Below are 12,294 nucleotides of genomic sequence, written 5' to 3'. Positions count from 1 at the left end.
CACCCTTATGCTGTGGACTCTAGCTCCTCCCTTTTTCTCAGGGGCCTCAATTAATCAATCTCTGTTTCTCTCACTTTTTCCAGTTCCCCACTGCAGGCTTTATGGAAAGCATCCCCATTCAAAAATGCTATAGTTTCTCTTAAAACAACCACAAAAGTACCTTCACCTTCTATTTTCCCACTCACCTTAACATTCAAACTCTGTGAAATAACCATTTACTCATGTAGTCTCCATTTCCTCACCTGCCTGCCCCTCTTCCACTGCCTCACTGGGGCTCCCCAACCCCTAGAAAGCCATATCCTTGCTGAGGTCACAAATGACCTCTCTGGGGCTAAATTCCTCATTTTCTTTTTATTGTGGTAAAAAAACACAACATAAAATTTATCATCTTAGCTATAACGAAAAACAATCTGAAAAAGAATAGGTACAATGGAATCACTTCGTTGTACACCTGAAACTTGAACACAACATTGTAAATCAACTATAATTCAATTTAAAAAAACTTACCATCTTCACCATTTTTAAATGTACAGTTCAGTAGTGTTAAGTATAGTCACTGTTGTGAAACAGATCTCCAGAACTTTTTCATCTTGCAAATCTGAAACTCTATACCCATTAAATAACAATCCCCCCCCTCCTTCCCCCAGCTCCTAGTAACCACCATTCTATGAATCTGACCACTGTAGATACCTCACACAGGTGGAAACATACTGTTTCGTCTTTTGGGGTTCATTCCTCATTTCACTTAAGTCTCAGCATAGGACCCAATTGACAACGCCTTCTCTTCTTCCGTCTTCTGTGCTCTGACCCTATCTCTACACTTGCCTATTTCTAGTACTATTTCACTGGCTATTCCTGGTGGCAGGATGTTAAAACGCAGCATCAGTAATAGAATTTCAAAATGTTAATTTGGCTCATCCATATTTTGATGGAATGACATCCAAACTATGTTAAGGATAAATTCTTCACAAGGGCTAAGCTTGAGAAGGAACGCAGAAACTTTCCCTTGCAGTATGAAAACTTCAAGTCTCCCACTACAAATTTCAGTGCTTTCTCACTTTCCAAATCAATGTCACAAAATAATCAAAGAAAGGGACTTAATGCATCCCTACACAGCAGGTTTTCAATAAGAGAAATTCAGATATCTTAAAATACGTATTTTATAGCAGGTAAAGGAGGAAAATGACAACAGATTGTTGTTGGTATTTTCACTCTTCCACAAAGCAAACATTCACGGAATAATACTGCTAAGCAGAAAGTGGAATATACCAGGATCGTGGCTGTATTTTGTGCTTTTGGGGTTCACTGGTATAGCAAAGCTATTTATTTTAGCCAAGGAAACTGCTTGCCGTCAGGGAAAATGGGTATCTTCCACTGGCTTCCTGACAATAAATATGGTGAGTGTGTTCACTTGTAACTATGATCTCCCCTTTGGAAAATTAAAAAAACTAAACCTCAGTGGGAAATTTCTGATGCTCTTAATCACAAGCTAAATTTACTAATTCACTCCAACAGCCTTTGTTTCTTTAGCAGCCTAAAAACATTATTTGAGGCTGCTAATTCTACAGGTGTTATAAATGGCATCTTGAAGAGAATATAAAAATCAGCAAGTAGGCACCTCCTTGATTTGCACATGGAGGGGACGAGGGGACTAAGTGTCAGAGGTTAAAAGAAGATTATGAAGTAAATAATAATATCACCTCAATAAATAAAGTGAGGTTTATTTTTTGTGAGAGCAAAAGAAAAGGACTGGCTCAGAGAAACTTCTCTTGGAGCTTTCTAATTTACCGATGCAAAGAGGGAAACCTAAAGGGAGATCCTGAAGAAACTGGAACTTATTTGTTATGGGGAAAGAATTTGCTCTTTGTCGTTACACCCCATTTTCTTCAGTGCCTTTCAGACTCCGCCTTAGCTTTCACGCATTTCTCTGCTCTCACCCTCCCGTAATGGATCTTACGTTATTAAATGTCCAGTCTTAATATGATGTGAACTCTTTAGTTATCTATACTATTCCTTGATCTCTTCAGAGAAAATGTAGGATGGGGTCTAAAGATAAGATAGGTAAAGAATGAGCATATATTTATACTATGTCTATAAAAAATACCAATATACTATAAAGGTTTTAAGGTGTAACAACTTAAAAATCACTTGTAACAATCCCCTGATAAAAGTACGAGTCCCTCAGTAACAGCAGCGTCCTTACCACTAACCTTAGCTCCTCTCACTGTGCATCATCAATTTCATCACTGCATCAGTCCTATTAGTGATTTCAGTGATTTCTACTAGGTAGGAATAGCCTCTTCTATGGGGCAAAAATCTGCCATTTTCTAGTAGTAATGTAATCTTAACATTACAAAAAGAATTAATATATGATAAAAGTGTTTTTCCAAATTCAGATTAAAAGGATGTATTATTCAACAGTGTTGAGTCAATCTGTTACCCATTTGAAAATATAAATAAATCTGTCTGAATGCCTAGTGCTCAAAAGCCACCACTGTGAGACGTTGGAGAAGCCACGTGTCTTGAGAAAGCTGCCACAGCACCCCATGCCCAGCGAGAATGTCCTTCCAACATTAAAGAACAAAAGCCAAGGGCCACATGCTCTCTGGCTAAATATTCTGGATCACACGTCCTGAGGTCTCCCATTCAATCACTCATTGCATCCACTCATTCGTTCAACAACAGAATATTTGAAGTCCCACTTTACGCCAGGCATGTTGCCCACCTGAAGCTCCTCTCGTGAAGCTTACAGTCTAGTCTCCACTTCCCTCTAACAGACCATGAGGCTCAGTCCCATCATACTTTCCATCCCTGTCTACCTGCCACAACCAGAAGTACAGACCCCTTGAGTCGTCCATCACCTCCTGAACTCTTATTTCTTTACTGTTTTGTGTATCTCCTAATCTGATCCATTTTCCATCCCCCTCAGCCCTCACAAACCCTCTACACCACTCTATACCTTCCTTGTAGGCCCTTCAAACAGAAGTCCCTTTTCTCTCACATTGCATATGTTTATAAACCTGGAGATAGACGTCCTTCTCATTACTGTTTCTGACACCCTCAATCATCTTTGATCCTGCAAAATGCCAAGCCCTTGGAGGCCTGTGTCACCAGACGACACCATTGACTCTGCACCCAGTCACTGTCTGGCCTCGACCTCGCCCACCGTTTGCTTGACCCCCGGCTCACTGTCTTCCTCTTTGCCCCAGTCCAACAATCTTTCCTGATGACTTCAATGTTCTCATGCTGAATCACTGAATGACCAGACTGCTAAATTCTTTGACTTCTTCACTTCAAGGATAATCCCTCTACAGTTAAGTCTTAGGCCTGGAACACCCTAGCCATGCACTCCAACATTCATAACCTTTGCTTTTTCATCAAGTATAACATGTCTAAAATCTGGATTTGAATCCCCTTTTTTCCTAACTCACTCACTCCTCTACCTCTTGATGCCCTTAGCTTTTTTACTGTACTGAAGTGACTCATCAATTTCACTGACTCTTACCAACTGAATTAATTCTTACCAAACTCACTGACTCAGCAATTTTCCATTATCCATCACCAATCTCCCCCACCCATGATTCCTTCACCCCTGTTAGTTCTCCCTCTAAAATATAAACCCGCCCAATTCCCTGCATCTCTGTTAGGAACTTCATGGCCTAAGCCACTACCAACTCTTGCCTGAAATAAGAAAATACACAGAACTAGTCTCCTGCTTTCATGATTTCTCCCTTAAAATCAGGTTTCCATAGTATTCAGAGTGATCTTTTAAAAACATACATCAGATGTTACTTCCATGATTAACATCCTATATCTGGCTTCCTATTTAACTGAGGTAAGAATCTAAACCCCTTACCACGACCTACAAGGCAACGAGTGATCTGCCTTGTGACGACTTCTTCACTCAATTGCCTATCACTCTCCACTGCCATCTATGAGGACTGAGACTGAGGGAGAATGTTTGTGGAAGAAGACATAGCTGTGGATTCAGGTCAAGGAACTAGCTCATATTACCAGTGAAAAACAAGCACTCATATAACTGCCTCTGACCCAAAGACAGCTTAAATGTCCCATGATGTTTCAGTTAATTTTCTTGGGATTATCTATATAATTGTCAGAGATTAATGCCAAAGATTAAACACAATATGCCACATGAGCATTTACTAGCACAGAACTATGACTTGCCTTATAATTTTAGAGGCCATATGACATGACAAACTCATAATGGGTTCATTTTCTTCTAAAACCCCTAGTTTTTCAAGTATTTGTTTTTGTTAACCTTGTCCCAACTCCACCCCTGCATATGTCCCAGAAGAGCAAATGATGTGATCCAAACTGCACATAACCATAAAAATTTCTTTCATTTTTTTAAAAGTAGATTTGGTCCATTTTCCTACATGCCCTATATATGTGTATATATATATATGTATACATATATATATACATATATATATATATATATATGTATATATATATGTATACATATATATATATATATATTTTTTTTTTTTTTGCAGTACGCAGGTCTCTCACTGTTGTGGCCTCTCCCGTTGCGGAGCACAGGCTCCAGACGTGCAGGCTCAGCAGCCACGGCTCACGGGCCCAGCCGCTCCACGGCATGTGGGATCTTCCCGGACCGGGGCACGAACCCATGTCCCTTGCATCGGCAGGCGGACTCTCAACCACTGTGCCACCAGGGAAGCCCCCCAATATATTTTTGAAGGAGGATCTGGTTATGAAACATGAATGCTATACCTCCCTGATTCATGTCACCCCCCAAATTTAGGCAGCAAGCTGTAGAGGTTCTCATCCAAGGCGCTTGATTCATCTTTAAACAACAGCCTTTGGTTAAACTCCTTCAATCTGTTATGAATCTAAAAACTTGATAATCATTAGCCTCATTTTATTATTAAATTAAATGGGATCTGAAAAGTTTTCTTTGATAATCTGTTAAAATTAACATTTCCTCCAATCTATCCAAAATGTGTTAGTTGGGTGATTTGTTTCTTGAGAACTTAATTCTCTGTCGTGGCAATCCTGCCCTCCTTTTCTCAGTGCTCACTAGCTGGCTTTTAAGAACGCCTTCTAGACTTTTTTTCAGGTGACCTCAAGTTCAAAATAGTTTATAGTTTAGAAGCTGATCTTTTTTCTTTTCTTTTTTTTTTTTTTTTTTTGCGGTATGCGGGCCTCTCACTGTTGTGGCCTCCCCCGCTGCGGAGCACAGGCTCCGGACGCGCAGGCTCCGGACGCGCAGGCTCAGCGGCCATGGCTCACGGGCCCAGCCGCTCCGTGGCATATGGGATCCTCCCAGACCGGGGCACGAACCCGTATTCCCTGCATCGGCAGGCGGACTCTCAACCACTTGCGCCACCAGGGAGGCCCCTTTTTTCTTTTTGAAAATCAGCACTGTATTTCCTGTTCCCAGGCTTCTACTTACCCATTCTCCAGACTTAAAAAAAGAAAAATTGTGTTACTTCGCAAATCTCATCTGTAAATTCTCTAAATACTTAACGCTATAAATCATTGAGAAAAAGAGACTCCAGGGAGCTCATTAAGAATAACTTTCTCCCTGGGGCTTCAATTTCCTCCAGAAGGTAAATAAACCTAAATTTCTTCAGTATTTATCTCTGGGTTCGAGTGACTTTTGTTTGCTAGTTAAGATCTTTCAACAGCCAGCATTTATTATTTTAATAATAATCCTTGACATCCCTTTTTTTAAACTTTTTTTATCTCTTTAATTAAAGTTGCCTGGTTGTTTTCATCTTTTACACTTAAATGACTATTATGTGTATGTATATTTTCTTAACATTCATGTGGTACTGCTTCAATATCCCTGCTAGTATCACTGCTAAGAGATTTGCTGATTTTAACAAGAGATATTTGATTCCATTGCTGTAAGCAAAGGATAAGTTTGAGTACACCAAGTTTGTTTAAAAGTTTCACTTCTTTGTATTAAAACCTCATGTTCACCCATTATCTAAACAGTGATATACAACTGCCTGAAGCCATTAGAATCTTTCAGAAATTTATCCTCAAATATTTTTCCTATCCACGAATTACGAGGATATTTATGAGCATATTGGGATACATAAAGTATGTGAAAAGATAAAATACATAGGTACCACTAACTCAAAAATTGATGAGGTGTTATCCTAGCTTTAACATATTCTTCTGTTCAAAGAAATGAATACAGACTCTTCAGAAGTAATTGATTAGGTGAACCTGGGAGATGAACGCCTATATCTAAGTTCGACAAAGAAGGAGCACTCAATGTACAACTGTTAATAGATATAAAAATAGAGAAATACAAAAGAGAAAACATGGACAATTGAGACTGCTTTTAAGATTAATGTAATTTGAAAATAGAGTTCTTTAATTTGACTAAGAAGAAAATTAAGACATCTAGATGTCCATGCCTGTCATATGCTTTATGCTACACTATGTAATATACTATTTCAATTTTCTTTATAAAATCATACCATCGTAATAAACACACATTCACATAAAGGTAGAAAAACTTGGGCTTCTGAAACTTTCAACATGACTGAAATACGTAAAACTGAATAGTGGGAAAAGATAGAAAATTAAGCCTTCCACCATGGGGAAGACTGTCTATTATCATTACCCCTAATTTATCCTATTAAGCTGTAATTTCTTTTGAATTAAAAAAGTAAGCTGCAGGAGGTATCTTCAATATTGAGTATTAGTTAAGAAAATAAGTTCCTTTTTTTTCTGGTTTAATTCAATAAAGTAATTTTGTTGTTAAATGTACCTCTCTAAAGGTGAAGAGAAAAGAATTTATTCAAACAGCATCATAAGAGAAGCAGTGCTGGCCTGATAAAACTTCTAAAGAACTTAGTGCATATTCTGGACTATGAAAGTCAATTTTTGCTTATTATCAATATTGATTTTTATGAAAAAAACTTCATAAATGCTAGTCTTCCCAGTTTAATTTGGGAAAAGTACCCAAGTAATTCCATAATTAAACAGAGAATTAAACAATTTGTGTGTGAAAATACAGAGTAGATAGGAACTATGTTTCTCGCTTCAATCATTTTATAAGTACTTTTCCCACAAGAAACTCAAGTGTAGTAATTACTTATGTTCAATAGATGGCGACCTTTACATTATAGTCACCAAACCAGTATTAGCCTAGGACAGTGTAATACAACAGTAGAAAATGAAAGGAGATAAATTACAAATACCATATTTTGCAACAGACAATAATTATTGTTTGGTTATATATCCATTTTTTTGAACCTGTGGTCTTTTTTCCAGGTTGGTGAAATACTTTGCAGGAATGCATATGATAATATAGGCTAAGTGATTCTATCTAGCTGTAAATGTTTTATTTTTACTTTTTAAAATTAGACTATGCTGTGAAAGCCTTGGTATTCTGTGTTTGGGGGCAAATCTGACTGTTAATTCCTACCTCATGAAGATATGTGAGAATATGAGCCTAGGGAATGATTCCTGATTTCTCTGCATAGCTTACAGAGGAGAGCTTTAGGTAATTTACTCAAATGACACGTGTCCTAATAAGGATAGGCAACACAAGTCCAGTATATTTGTGAAACAGCAATAATGAAGACACGGCAGGTCAGTAAACTGTGTTTCTTCATTCATCTATTTTATGTGGATCCTGTGAATATCTGTGAACAAGCTAAAATGTTTAAAACCTTGCTGTAAAAAGAGTGTTTGGAAGCACTTACGTAGGTTCTGCTTTCTAAACTTTCAATGAATGTACAAAGGTGATAAGTTTCTGTTCAAGAAGCAACTTAACATCTGTACCGATGGCCTTCAGCTGCAAATTGCGTGGACATTAGTTAGTGCCAGTGGACAGCCTAGAAGAGGATAGTTTTTTCCCATAACTGCTTCAGTTTTGGGTAATGCAACTTGTGACTGGAGTTTGTACTGTTTTCCAACTAAAGGGAGAGGCAGTCACTCCTCCCTTGAGGAGTATATTTTAAGTCTTTGAAAACTGGGAAAGCACATCATACATTATAATTCTTAATCATAATATGTGAAAAATCAGAACCCACCATTCCTTGAATGAGAGAAAAGAAAGAGTAATGAAAGTATGTTTTGATCATGATAATTTTAGGCATCTTTTTGCTAAACTAAAATGTTGCTTTATACTTATTTATATAAACCTATACAAGCATAAGTAATTTGAAACTGCCTATTAGATAAATATTGTACTACAGAAAATACAAACTGAAATAGTGAGCTCAAGAAAATCCCACTTTAACTTAAAATAAATTGTATGGTGCTTGGCACAATGATATACTTTAGGTATATATGCTTTTAAAAGACTTATCTTTAAATGAAATTTTCTACGGCATCACATAATTCTCTATACTGGTAGGCCACATATTACTATTAGCTTTCAATATTAATATCTAACTAATAATATAGCAGCTGTTTCTTTTTTTTTAAGATTTTTAGAAATTTCGTGTAATGTCTGAAACATTTATATGAACATATTTCCATACAAATAACCCAAAGAAAGTTTAGTATTAGTTGTTTTGTTTGTTTGTTTGTTTGTTTTATACTGCAGGTTCTTATTAGTCATCAGGGTTTTTTTTTTTTTTTTTTTTTCTTTTGCGGTACGCGGGCCTCTCACTGTTGTGGCCTCTCCCATTGCAGAGCACAGGCTACAGATGTGCAGGCTCAGCGGCCATGGCTCATGAGCCCAGCCGCACCGCGGCGTGTGGGATCTTCCTGGACCAGGGCACGAACCCGTGTCCCCTGCATTGGCAGGCGGACTCTCAACCACTGCGCTACCAGGGAAGCCCTAGTCATCAGTTTATACACATCAGTGTATACATGTCAATCCCAATCGCCCAATACAGCACACCACCATCCCCACCCCACCGTGGTTTTCCCCCCTTGGTGTCCATACGTTTGTTCTCTACATCTGTGTCTCAACTTCTGCCCTGCAAGCTGGTTCATCTGCACCATTTTTCTAGGTTCCACATACATGCATTAATATACGATATTTGTTTTTCTCTTTCTGACTTACTTCACTCTGTATGAGTCTCTAGATCCATCCACGTCTCAACAAATGACTCAATTTTGTTCCTTTTTATGGCTGAGTAATATTCCATTGTATATATGTACCACATCTTCTTTAACCATTCACCTGTCGATGGGCATTTAGGTTGCTTCCATGACCTGGCTATTGTAAATAGTGCTGCAATGAACACTGGGGTGCATGTGTCTTTTTGAATTATGGTTTTCTCAGGGTATATGCCCAGTAGTGGGATTACTGGATCATATGGTAATTCTATTTTTAGTTTTTGAAGGAACCTCCATACTGTTCTCCATAGTGGCTGTATCAATTTACATTCCCACCAACAGTGCAAGAGGGTTCCCTTTTCTTCACACCCTCTCCAGCATTTGTTGTTTGTAGATTTTCTGATGATGCCCATTCTAACTGGTGTGAGGTGATACCTCATTGTAGTTTTGATTTGCATTTCTCTAAGAATTAGTGATGCTGAATGGCTTTTCATGTGCTCCTTGGCCATCTGTATGTCTTCTTTGGAGAAATGTCTATTTAGGTCTGCCCATTTTTGCATTGGGTTGTTTTTTTAATATTGAGCTGCATGAGCTGTTTATATATTTTGGAGATTAATCCTTTGTCCATTGATTCATTTGCAAATATTTTCTCCCATTCTGAGGGCTGTCTTTTCGTCTTGTTTGTTGTTTTCTTTGCTGTGCAAAAGCTTTGAAGTTTCATTAGGTCCCATTTGTTTATTTTTGGTTTTATTTCCATTACTCAGGAGGTGGATCAAAAAAGATCTTGCTGTGATTTATGTCAAAGAGTGTTCTTCTTACATTTTCCTCAAAGAGTTTTATAGTGTCTGGTCTTACATTTAGGTCTTGAATCCATTTGGAGTTTATTTTTGTATATGGTGTTAGGGAGTGTTCTAATTTCATTCTTTTACATGTAGCTGTCCAGTTTTCCCAGCACCACTTATTGAAGAGACTGTCTTTTCTCCATTGTGTATCCCTGCCTCCTTTGTCATAGATTAGTTGACCATAGGTGCATGGGTTTATCTCTGTGCTTTCTATCTTGTCCCATTGATCTCTGTTTCTGTTTTTGTGCCAATACCATATTGTCTTGATTACTGTAGCTTTATAGTATAGTCTGAAGTCAGGGAGTCTGATTCCTCCAGCTCCGTTTTTTTCCCTCAAGACTGCTTTGGCTATTCGGGGTCTTTTGTGTCTCCATACTAATTTTAAGATGATTTGTTCTAGTTCTGTAAAAAAGGCCATTGGTAGTTTGATAGGGATTGCATTGAATCTGTAGATTGCTTTGGGTAGTATAGTCATTTTCACAATATTGATTCTTCCAATCCAAGAACATGGTACATCTCTCCATCTGTTTGTATCACCTTTAATTTCTTTCATCAGTGTCTTATAGTTTTCTGCATACAGGTCTTTTGTCTCCCTAGGCAGGTTTATTCCCAGGTATTTTATTCTTTTTGTTGCAATAGTAAATGGGAGTGTTTCCATAATTTCTCTTTCAGATTTTTTATCATTAGTGTATAGGAATGCAAGAGATTTCTGTGCATTAATTTTGTATCCTGCAACTTTACCAAATTCATTGAGTAGCTCTAGTAGTTTTCTGGTGGCATTTTTAGGATTCTCTGTGTATAGTATCATGTCATCGGCAAACAGTGACAGTTTTACTTCTTCTTTTCCAATTTGTATTCCTTTTATTTCTTTTTCTTCTCTGATTGCCATGGCTAGGAATTCCAAAACTATGTTGAATAGTGGTGAGAGTGAACATCCTTGTCTCATTCTTGATCTTAGAGGAAATGCTTTCAGTTTTTCCCCATTGAGAATGATGTTTGCTGGGTTTGTCGTATATGGCCTTTATTATGTTGAGGTAGGTTCCCTCTATGCCCACTTTCTGGAGAGTTTTTATCATAAACAGGTGTTGAATTTTGTCAAAAGCTTTTTCTGCATCTATTGAGATGATCATATGGTTTTCATTCTTCAATTTGTTATTATGGTGTATCACATTGAATGATTTGCGTATATTGAAGAATCCTTGCATCCCTGGGATAGATCCCACTTGATCATGGTGTATGATCCTTTTAATGTGTTGTTGGATTCTGTTTGCTAGTATTTTGTTGAGGATTTTTGCATCTATATTCATAAGTGATATTGGTCTGTAATTTTCTTTTTTTGTAGTACCTTTGTCTGGTTTTGGTTTCAGGGTGATGGTGGCCTCATAGAATGAGTTTGGGAGTGTTCCTTTCTCTGCAATTTTCTGGAAGAGATTTTTTTTTTTCTTTTTTTTTTTTTGCGGTACGCGGGCCTCTCACTGTTGTGGCCTCTCCCATTGCAGAGCACAGGCTCCAGACGCACAGGCTCAGCGGCCATGGCTCACGGGCCCAGCCACTCCGCAGCATGTGGGATATTCCCAGACCAGGCCATGAACCCGTGTCCCCTGCATCGGCAGGTGGACTCCCAACCACTGTACCACCAGTGAAGCCCTGGAAGAGTTTGAGAACGATGGGTGTTAGCTCTTCTCTAAATGTTTGATAGAAATCACCTGTGACGCCATCTGGTCCTGGACTTTTCTTTGTTGGAAGATGTTTAATCACAGTTTCAATTTCATTACTTGTGATTTGTCTGTTCATATTTTCTGTTTCTTCCTGGTTCAGTCTTGGAAGGTTATACCCTTCTAAGAATTTGTCCATTTCTTCCAGGTTGTCCATTTTATTGGCATAGAGTTGCTTGTAGCATCTTAGGATGCTTTGTATTTCTGCGGTGTCTGTTCTAACTTCTCCTTTTTCATTTCTAATTTTATTTTTTTTTTTTTTTTTTTTTTTTTTTTTTTTTTTTGCTGTACGCGGGCCTCTCACTGCTGTGGCCCCTCCCGTTGCGGAGCACAGGCTCCGGACACACAGGCTCCGCGGCCATGGCTCGCGGGCCCAGCCGCTCCGCGGCATGTGGGATCCTCCGGGATCGGGGCACGAACCCGTGTCCCCTGCATCGGCAGGCGGACTCTCAACCACTGCGCCACCAGGGAGGCCCCATTTCTAATTTTATTGATTTGAGTCCTCTCCTTCTTTTTCTTGATGAGTCTGGCTAATGGTTTATCAATTTTGTTTATCTTCTCAAAGAACCAGCTTTTAGTTTTCTTGATCTTTGCTATTGTTTTCTTTGTTTCTATTTCATTTATTTCTGACTTGATCTTTATGATTTCTTTACTTCTGGTAACTTTGGGGTTTTTTTGTTCTTCTTTCTCTAGTTCCTTTAGCTGAAAGGTTAGAT

General features: G+C 38.4%; 1 protein-coding gene across 2 annotated transcripts in view; it reads right to left on the bottom strand.

Moving 5' to 3' along the window:
- The window catches only part of PDLIM5 (PDZ and LIM domain 5), a 229,439-nt gene that overhangs the window by 76,939 nt on the left and 140,206 nt on the right, over window positions 1–12,294 (bottom strand). The window lies entirely within an intron of this gene.

Source organism: Mesoplodon densirostris, chromosome 1 (genome assembly GCF_025265405.1).
Source record: "Mesoplodon densirostris isolate mMesDen1 chromosome 1, mMesDen1 primary haplotype, whole genome shotgun sequence".
Lineage (NCBI taxonomy): Eukaryota > Metazoa > Chordata > Mammalia > Artiodactyla > Ziphiidae > Mesoplodon > Mesoplodon densirostris.
Note: the sequence above shows the minus strand (reverse complement) of the source record. Positions and strands in the feature narration are given on the sequence as shown.